We start from the raw sequence: 10,434 nt of genomic DNA on the forward strand, positions 1-10,434 counted from the left end.
GATCACCTTCACTACAGTAGCAATCTCAATAGGGCTTATTTTCAGGGGAGGGCTTATTTTAGAGGAATCTTACACAGTAAGGGGAGGGCTTATTTTCGGGATAGGTCTTATTATCGGGGAAACACGGTAGCTGTATGACCTAGGAAAGTCACTTAACCCTTTATGTCTCCATTTCCTCCTTTGTAAAATTAACTGGAGAAGGAACTGGCAAACCACTCCAGTATCTTTGGCAAGAAAACCCTAAACGGGGACACAAGGAGTCCAACATGACTGAAATGACACAATAACAAAAAATACTTACTGAATCTCCCCTCTCAAACCATCAAACACACACACACACACACACACACACACACACACACACACACACACATGCTCACATGCCCTGTTCCTACCTCTAGTCTATTTATCCACCTTGAGCAGGCACCACTCTCTATCCAACTTCAACTTTCTAACTCCACACACATCAGAAAGTTCATTGCAATGCAGCCCAATATCAATGCCATGCTCCAGAGCAGTAGCAAAGTTGAAATCACAAAGTAGAGCAAAAGAGAGGGATAAGTGAGATACTTTGAAACGTTTGTAGTCCAAGTGTCCTGAGGCAACTCAGATCATCTGAGGTTCTCTGCAAGTTAGTCCGTGGAGTGCGTCTATCCTAACTAAGAAGTACTGCCTGCCTTGGATAAAGAAATCTGATTATTTGAGATATCATATAGTCAGAAGATTTGAGAAGAAAGACTAAATTCTACTGCTGCTAGTAAGAGATGAACAGTCATTATGAAATCCTGTGGCAAATTTTCTTTTTAGCAGAGTTGATTAATACCCAAGCAACATGGTACGACAGGTATTTTTAACCATTTAATGTCAAGGTCCCCTTCAAAAGTTTAGTGAAGGCTATGGACCCCTTCTAAGAATAATGCCTTCTAATGCATAAAATATCTATAACTACAGAAGAAATGAAATATAGCTATCAAAATACCTAATAATATATTTTCATCATTAGCATGTTAAAAGCATAATAATACGCTTAAAATATAGGCAAGTTGAAGTTGCATTTTATTTTTAAAAGCTATGCTGTGTGAAGGCTACTGTTGTTTAGCTTGAAAAAAAAATAGGTTGTAGAGTTGTCTTTGAAAAGGCAACACACATGCCATGTTGAACATCCTTGTTTTGATGCTATAAGTATTGGAAAACCCAATTTGTAGAGATTTGTTGTTGCAAATGGAATGACAACTTTCATAGCTCTTTTTGACAGGGAAAGGATTAGCTCCTTTCAAGGAATAGCTTCTTTCAAGGAATGTCAGAATTCACTTAGACTTTTTGAGTTAGATTCTATTTTTTTTTTGTCCTAAAATCAATGAATTCATCTTTAACTAGGTCAACGTCTTTAGTATAACTTATATCAGAAAGAAAAGACTTCCAAATCCATAGTTCTGGCATCAAGATAGAAATACCTTTTTAAAGAATTCTGAAGTGTTTCCAGGAGTTCATGAATTTATCTTTTCAAAGAAACTGAGACTTTTTTTATTTCAACTCCACCTTGGGAAGGCACTTCCTCTACATTTGAAAGTCTATAAGTATATTGGCCTCTACTCTCTTTTTCCATATCAGCCAAAAAAAAAAGCTTACAATTTTTCAGTAGCATCCATCATAGTGATTGTAAGATGTGGAATTGAAAATTTTATTTCACTCATATGGTTAAAAATATCTGCCAGGTAGGCCGACTGAATAAAATCTTTTCTTTCAAAGTGTTCCAAGATCAAGTTTTCTTTTTCCTTTTTTTTTTTTCCCAAAAAAGTAAAACTTCTGCCCTTAGTTTGAACAAATGCTTCAATATTTGTCCTCTTGAAAGACAGTGAACTTCTGTGTGATAATAAAGAGCTTTATATTCTGTTCCCATTTTTTGACAATATCTTCTAAAAATGTGTAGATTCAGAGACCTGCTGCCGTTAAATCAGATGACTCATGATGAGGGAAAATCTTCTTTCAGGGTGATTGGAAGAGTCTTTGTTGCTGCTTGCATGCTTGCATAAAAAGCAATGAGTGACAACAATGCAATGAGCTTCCTTTTTTCATTAAAGTAGTAAAATGTGGAAAATGCCCTGCATCAAAGGGTCAGAAAGAAGATAAAAAGTTAACTGTTGGGGCAGCCAAGTAGCACAACACGTAAGAGCACCAGCCCAGTGTTGGGATGACCTGGGGATCGAATACCGGGCTCAGACACTTAGCACCCACCCAGAAACACCTGGCCATGTAACCTTGAGCAAGTTACTTAACCCCAGTTGCTTAGGGGCAGCCAGGTGGCTCAGAGAGTAAGAGCACTGGCTCCAGTGTTGGGATGATCTGGATCAAAGTCTGGGCTCAGATACTCAGCACCACACCCAGAAATAACTGGCCATGTAACCTTGAGCAAGTTACTTAACCCCGATTGCTTTAAAAAATAAAAAAATAAAAATAAAAAGTTAACTTACCTCCTGGAATGAAGGAAAGCAATATTAAGTTGAATTCTGAGGATGAGACCACATTGAAAATCTTGGAACTTAGTTCAAAGGAAGATAAGGGAGTTGTGTGATTGAAAAAGTCAGGTTCTCCATTTTCCATACTGATGGGCCTAAAAATGGGGCAGAGACAAGTGCAAAAAAATGCTGCCAAAGTGTCCGTCTGAAGTTCCTCTAAATATATGGAATAAGTTTCAAGAATTACATTAAAAACATCCCATACCAAAATCCTTCTACAATCAAGGGGGAGTGAAAGAAAATGTCCCAGAAGAATAAAAAGGAGTCTGACAGTCAACAATCTTCAAATAAAGCCCAGTGGAAGGAACTTACTCAGTATTTTGGAATAAATGATAAGTTTGAACCCCTCATAAGTAGTAGGGTTCTTCTGAAGTCAGGCCTTGATGTGCACATCAACAAATCTTGGCTGAAGGGGATATTGAGAAGGCTGAAGAAGTAAGTAATAGGTTAGCTACTCAGGAGCTTGGGGCAAAAATTGCCAAAGCTAAATTTTATAGAAGCTAAAAAAGATGCTGAAACTTCACAGTAGGCTTTAAAAAAGAAGTAGAAACTTGCATGGGGGCTTGAAACAAAGAAGGGTTGGGAAAGCAAAAGCAGTATGGAATTATATATAACTAGGCTTTTGTCCTTGAAAAGTGAAAACTGTTGGTATCTTACTGTTCAAAGGGAACCAAATAAATTTGATAAGTTAGGGAAGGCAAATATCAGATTAGTGGGTCAACTCTACATATTTTTTCAGCCCTTTTTAAAAATGTATATTATTTTGTTAAAAAAAAATAGTTTTTATCAAGCAATGTGAGAATATATAGCTAAGAAAAATATAAAAAAATATAATGTGAACATATATCAATACTTAAAGTATTAATGAAATCACTGATATGGCTATACTCACTATTAACATTGAAACTGCTCTTTGTGCCATAGTAAAAAATATTTTTGAATGACTGTGGACAAAATAATTTTGTCTTCTGGTGGCTTCCTTCTAGTAATGAACCTTTCCTTTTTCTTTTCTTTTTGTAGTGGGCAAGGCAATTGGGGTTGACCACTACCACTTTCTTTATCCAAAGCAGGCAGTACTTCTTAGTTAGGATAGACGCACTCCAAGGACTAAGCTGCAGAGAACCTCAGATGATCTGAGTTGCCTTAGGACACTTGGACTACTGTGACTGACAGCCCAGAGTCTACTCGTTCCAGCCTCCCTGGTAGAATAAAACTCTTGTGACTTGCCCCAACTCTAGCAAAGTTTCAAAAGGTAACTACATCATATAAGATGCTTGTGGGGGATGGAAAAATATAAAACCACCTAGCTGCCCCTAATAATGAACCTTTCCAAGCATGGTGTGAAGCCACACACAAGCAGCTTTCCAGAGGATAGCTGCTGTAAATAGCTTTTAAAGTTCTGATTACACAGTATAGTGAACACTCTATTTATTTGATAACAAATCAGAGCAAAACATTCACAGAAAACCAAGGTACAGCATTCACAATGTTACAACTTATCACAGAAATTCAAAATACAGCATTCACAACAGCTTATCACTAAAATGGCTACATAGTTTTCACTACAGTGGTCACAAAGTTTTGAACAAAAGAATAATCATTTAGTAACTCAATCATTCAATAAACTCAACCATTCAATCATCCTTAAAGAGGCTTGCCTCCTTAAGGGACACAAAGTACAATAGTCAAAGGTTTCCACTCATGGGGCACACCAAGTTAAAAATCAATTACTATTTAGTCATCATTCACTATTCAATCATCATAAAATACACAAGCCTTCCACTGCTAGGTCACTAGTAAATTACAATTTCTCAGTCAGTACACAGTATCCAAGTAAAGTCTTCTTTCAGCTTTACTTGGGGTAGTCTCTCTCAGATTCCCTGGATCCCCTTCCAGGGTCCCAGATCCTACCTGGATTCACTAAACTGTCACTTGGGTTCAAAGGCAGACAGGTCCCAGGTCCTGAAGCTCACAGCATCCAGTCCACCTTAAATCCTTCACAGTCTCTGTTTCAAAGAAGTCAAGGCTTAACAAAGCCATAAAAAGGTTCATGCAAAGTACCAGCATCACAGTCATGCTTCTTCAGTCGGAGGCAGCTCCAGCTGGCCCTTGGACATCTTCGGCAGCTCCCAGAAGCTCCAGATGACCCTCAGACTCAGCAGCTACTCAGCAGAAGCTCCAGCTGGTTCCCATAATCAAAATTACTTCACTAAGGTTCCCAAAATCAAAGTCATTCTCTCCAATCTAGGGGGAAAGGTGGGGGGGGGGGGGGCTTTCCTCTTCAGCTGCCCTGGTCGCAGCAGTTTCTGCCTCCCTGAAGCTTACTCCAAGAAGATCTGTCTGACCCAGCAAGGACTTCTCCATATATATACACAGCATTAGCTCCTTCCTGTTTCAGCCAACCCCTTCCTGTTACATCAGCAACAGGGGTTCATACCTTCTGTTTCTTTAACAGAGGCTTGATTAATTACTAAGTGCCAAGTAACTCTCAGCTTAGCAATACAAAAGGAACTTCAAATTTCATTACTATTACACATGGTTAGTCTGGTAGACAGATCAGGTTTACTCTTTTAATTAGCCTTGCCTGAACTTGCTGACATAGCCTTGCAGGATGCAGGATCACTTGCACTGATAAGGCATCAGCTGGATTTTACTGGAGAAATATATTTATATATAGCAAAATTATTACTTTTCTAGTATATAATGAATGTTTAGCAATTGAGATACATGTAACACATATTTATGGTCATAAACTATCTTCATAGATTTTCTTTTTTAAATAATGGCATTTATTTGGTAGTAGGCTGATCATAAGTGTACCAAAGAAAAAATAACTAGACCAGTCAACAAACATTCAATTCTAATACAAGTGATAGTTTGTCTAAATATTCTTTTCTAGAAAATTGAGGATTTTTCTCCCCATAGCTTCCTGGTGAAAGTCAATGATAATTCTAAGTAGCTTTGAGGATGGAAAATGTCTTACAGTTTGCTTTGGTTTAAACTCTGCCTGAGAATAAACATAGACTACCCACATCTCATTGTTTCTTTTATCCCTATATTTCTTTGAATCTGATGTTCTTCTTAGAAACTATATCAATTGTGATTTGGATATTGATATTAAATAGACAATCATTTTGACATTATTTGGAAAATAATGTTTTAAAATTTTTAAATATATGGTTTGGACTATTTTCATTCTTCTTTCCCTTTGGTAGATAGATAATTATTTTGGAGAGCAGATGCCTTGAAAGATAATCTTGTCATAATAGAGTGTATGAAAATATACTAGCTTTGCAGAATTCTAAGGGGAACTTCAAAAGATCCTGCAGATAACACATAAGGCATCCCACAGATGGGTGTTTATTCTTTGCATCAAGTTCTCCCAAGGAACTTTGTTGGTCTTGATTCTCAGAGATGTAGAAGAGTTTATTACCATTGTCATCAGCTAATGTTGTCTTCTGAGGCCAAAGAATCCTAATTCCTTTGAATGACTTCCCAATATCTAATTGAAACCATCTCAGGGTTGTACACAATTCATACTATGAAAAAAACAATCTAAGATTCTTTATGTGAATATAAATTGGAACATGGATTGGAAACCAAACAAGGAGGTGGTATGTGGGATTTTTTATATATATTTATATATACTTTTAAGAAAGCTCACTATATATATATGAATTTTTAGCAGATAAATTTTAACATATTATATCTCAAAAGACGTTTTTGAATCACAGACTATTAGAACTGAAGGTTTTTATGACTACGGAAACTAAGGTTCAGACTTAGCCCAAGAAACAGAGTAAGTAATTAAGTAGCAGAACCAGGATTATAACTGTGTTCCTACTAACTACCAATCCAGTGTTCTTCAGATTGCATGGTAGTTTCTAATTAATGTGATTTGGTTTTTATATAACTTTCCTGGAACAGTTGTATAGTGAAATATACCTCTACTATCCAGAGTATTAAGTAGCTTTATGTTTTTGGCATCGATGTTGCTTTTATGTTTGGGGGAAAGGGAAATTGTCCATTGCTGTTTGAGATCTTAGAAATTGCTGTCTTACTTCCATCTGAGGAATGATATTATTCATTGAGGAAACATAACTTCAGGAGGTCTTTTACCCAGTTTTTTAATTCATCTTATATAAATAAGAATCTGAACTGAAAATTTTGTTTTTAATTTCTATTTTTCTCTTTATATGTGAAATATTTTTAAGGGCACATATATGCCATTTATAGAATTCCTGTTATATTCAAAGTCATTCTAAATGTCTAATAGAAAAGATAAGACACACTGTAATGCTAACCATTGTATAGGCCAATTCTGTAAGGAAATATTGAAAATTTTGTTCAGAAGAAATTTCCTATAGTAGCAGGCATTATTTCTCTTTATTTATCAGATAGATTATTTAAGAATATGATTTTCTAGAAAAAATAGTAAAATGTAATATATTATTGTTACTCCAAAATGAGCTCCATTTGTACATGGCATATGAAATTTTCTTCTCAAAGTTTTGTTTCAAAAAATAAGTTCACTATTCCCAAGATTTCAATCATCTTTTTAATAACTTTCAAAGGGGACTCACAAAATAAGAATTTTTTCATAGCATCAGCATGCACTAAGTGAATTAAAATAAGGATCTGGCTACAGTGAAAGATATCTGTTGTTTCATTCAATTGTCCACTGAAGGAGAATGATGAGGCGACCGATTCCTTGATGACCTCTTTCACATTGCTAAAAGAAATATCAACAATTCTAGAACTTATAAATTCCATCAATTAACAATGGAACTGCTTCCAATTTTTTCCTCTATTCCACTCCACAAATTCAGATCAGATTTCCAGTGCATATGGCTTTACTAAAGTCTCCCCAATAGTGAATGGCTTTCTTCTGTAGTAAGCAATTTTGTAGAATACTTTAAGAAAAAGTGTTTTTTAGGGCAAATCCAAATTTGAAAGTATCCTAGCTTTTCCTAATTAAGTTTTCTTCATATAAAAATGTCTAGATCTGAGTTCAAATCCTGTCTCAGATACTTAATAGCTGTGTGGACCTAAGCAAATCATTTAACTTCTGTTTGCCTCAGTTTCCTCATCTATAAAATGGGGATAATAATAGCACCTACTCTTTAAAGTTATTGTGAGGGTCAAATGATCTGATATTTGTAAAAGTGCTTATCATAGCGTCTGGAACATAGTAGGTGCTATATAAATGCTTATTCCTCCCCTGTCATATTCAAGTTTCTTCATCTATAAAAAAGAACTAATAATAACACTGATTTCCCAAGGTTGATGAAAGGATTTTAAAAATGAGATAATAATTGTAAAGTACTTTGCAAACCTTAAAACACTACATAGACGGTAGTTATGATTATTTTTGGTATGGATAGACAAGGTATTCTCTGTTTTTCATACTTTTATTCACAAGAAAACACTGTAGCTTTTGTGTCCTGTCATATTTATTAATGTAAATGCATCCATTTCATACAAAATTTTCATATTTTCTTTTCTTCAAAATTCCAATTTAAATTGGGTCTATAAAACCATAAAATGAAGCTAAAATAAAATGTTTGATTCAGCTGATATTTTCAAAGAATATTTTTGATAAATCTGCATAGAAATTAGACATTTGTATGTTAATTAAGTAAAGTATAAAGCATTTAAGAAATGTGTATGACAAGTAGGTAAAATAAGGCAGGTGTTACAATTTATCGAAAGTTCTAACACTTTTATTGGCTTTTAATTCTTTTCTCTGGAGAAGGAAATGGCAAACTGCTATAATATCTTTGCCAAGAAAACCCCAAATGGGGTCATGAAGAGTCTGATGTGATGGAAATGACTGACTTGACTGAACAACAATTCTTCTATAGACAAGTAGATTACAGCGGTAACTCAGGAGTGATGTCTTTCCTGAAATTCAGCTACTGTCACATGTGGCTGTCTGCGCCTTTTGCTGCATAATGCTTCTCATTTCTGATATTGTTTGCAGTTTCCTTTTAAAGTCATTTTTAAAATGTGTGGCATTTTCACAGAATAATAATACAAAAACACTACTTCTACAACACACTGTTTTATAACATATGCCTTTACTCTGGAATACAATGTACAAAAAACAGTACTAAGAGAAAAAACAAAAGAATCATTCAACTCACAGAACTTATAAAATTCTTTGTGATTTGTGTCAATTTGTATCATGAAATGTGTTAACAACAATAAGAATTTACTTTAAATAACACACTTCAACAGTTATTTTCAGTATCAGACATGGTTGAACTGGTCTGGTCTACACTGTAACCTATGTACATATGTTGCAAAATTCTGTATCCTTTACAGAGAACTATAAATTCATTTGAATTGCCTGGTTTTACAAAACATTAGCAAAAATGAAAACAACTAACAGAGCAGCTATGTGGCACAGTGGATAGCATACTGGGCCTGGAGTCAGGAAGACTCATCTTCCTGAGTGCAAATCCAGCTCCAGACACTTAATAGCTATTTGACCCTGGGCAAGTCTTTTAACTCTGTTTACCTCACTTTCCTCCTCTATAAAGTGAGCTAGAGAAGGAAATGGCAAACCACTTCAGTATCTTTGCCAAGAAAACCCCAAATGGGGTCATGAAGAGTTGGTCATGACTGAAATGACTAAGCAACAAAACCCTCCTTCCATTGATTGATTATATTGATTAATTAAATGATTGTATTGATTAACAGTAACAGATGGGGAATATTGGAAAACAACACTGATGTCCATGTTACCAATATATCTTCTCCCATGAGAATATTGGACTTCACTGTTTGGTGGCTCAATAACTACAAGGCTCAGAATTCCTCAATAATTGGCCAGCTATGTTGCTTGTGCATCTGTAGACAGACTACAATCACATGTGATCTAGAAGCAGGTCTAATAATGGCAGTAATTTTGAAGTAGTGATCAGCACAAATAATATTCAAGATATCTGTGACCGTGGCAGCTAGGTGGCGCAGTAAAGAGAGCACCGGCCCAGGAGTCAGGAGGACCTGAATTCAAATCCAGCCTCTGACACTTAACACTTACTAGCTGTGTGACCTTGGGCAAGTCACTTAACCCCAATTGCCCTGCATTCCCCCCTCAAAAAAACAAAAACAAAAACAACAAAAAAGATATCTGTGACATTTGTAATGTGCTGTAAAACTGTCTGTAATTTCTATCAGGGTCAAAATCTTATGCACCACTAATGCTATTTTGGTTTATTGCCTATAGTCATGAATGAAGGAAATCATAAATTTCAGTTACTTAAAATTCAGGTCTGTGAAAATAAAGACGTCATTTTTCTCATCTATGTTCTTGGGATCTCTAAAATTTATCCAAAAACTCTTTACATTATTCATGGACTCGGTAAATAGCCCCTGATGTAAAAATTTGGGAATGGCTCACCTGAATTTTTTTTTGCAATACTCAGGAACCTTTTCTAACATGAATATCATTCCTTCTCCCTCTCCTTATTTATCTTCCAAAGGGCAGGTGCCTAGAAAAGCCATGTATGGTGTTTGTACTTCCTCTATCCCTGGACATCTTACAGACTTTGGCCGCACTTATCACCTCTCCACTGGCTAAAGATCAGCCTTCAAGTATACATGACTCTATGACGAAAAATGTCTTCTGAGAAACCCCAGGCAACATTTTTGATATAGCAATTGTCTGAGATGTTACCCCTTTCAACTCCATGTTAGAACTCTAAACACCACAACCACTGCAGCCCCTTCCACTATTTTCCCATTCTGTAGTACTGACCAAGTCTAACTGGAGCCCATTTGACCGAGTCATAGTCTTGTCATTATGTTCCTGCTACAGCTCCTCCCTATTTACCCCTGAGGAAGGTGGTCAGAGCTAGTCCCACTAGAGAAATCTAACTAGGTTAGGAATGTGAATAGCCCCAACTTTTCT

The 10,434-nt window shown here is 35.9% G+C and overlaps 1 pseudogene; it reads left to right on the top strand.

Moving 5' to 3' along the window:
- The window catches only part of LOC138168323 (protein FAM204A pseudogene), a 39,510-nt pseudogene extending 35,906 nt beyond the window's left edge, over positions 1-3,604 (top strand).
- The last annotated feature ends 6,830 nt before the right edge of the window (positions 3,605-10,434 follow it).

The sequence above is a fragment of the Petaurus breviceps genome, unplaced genomic scaffold (assembly GCF_028583685.1).
Source record: "Petaurus breviceps papuanus isolate PSGF00001 unplaced genomic scaffold, PetGlider_PUasm1.0 37, whole genome shotgun sequence".
Taxonomy (NCBI): domain Eukaryota; kingdom Metazoa; phylum Chordata; class Mammalia; order Diprotodontia; family Petauridae; genus Petaurus; species Petaurus breviceps.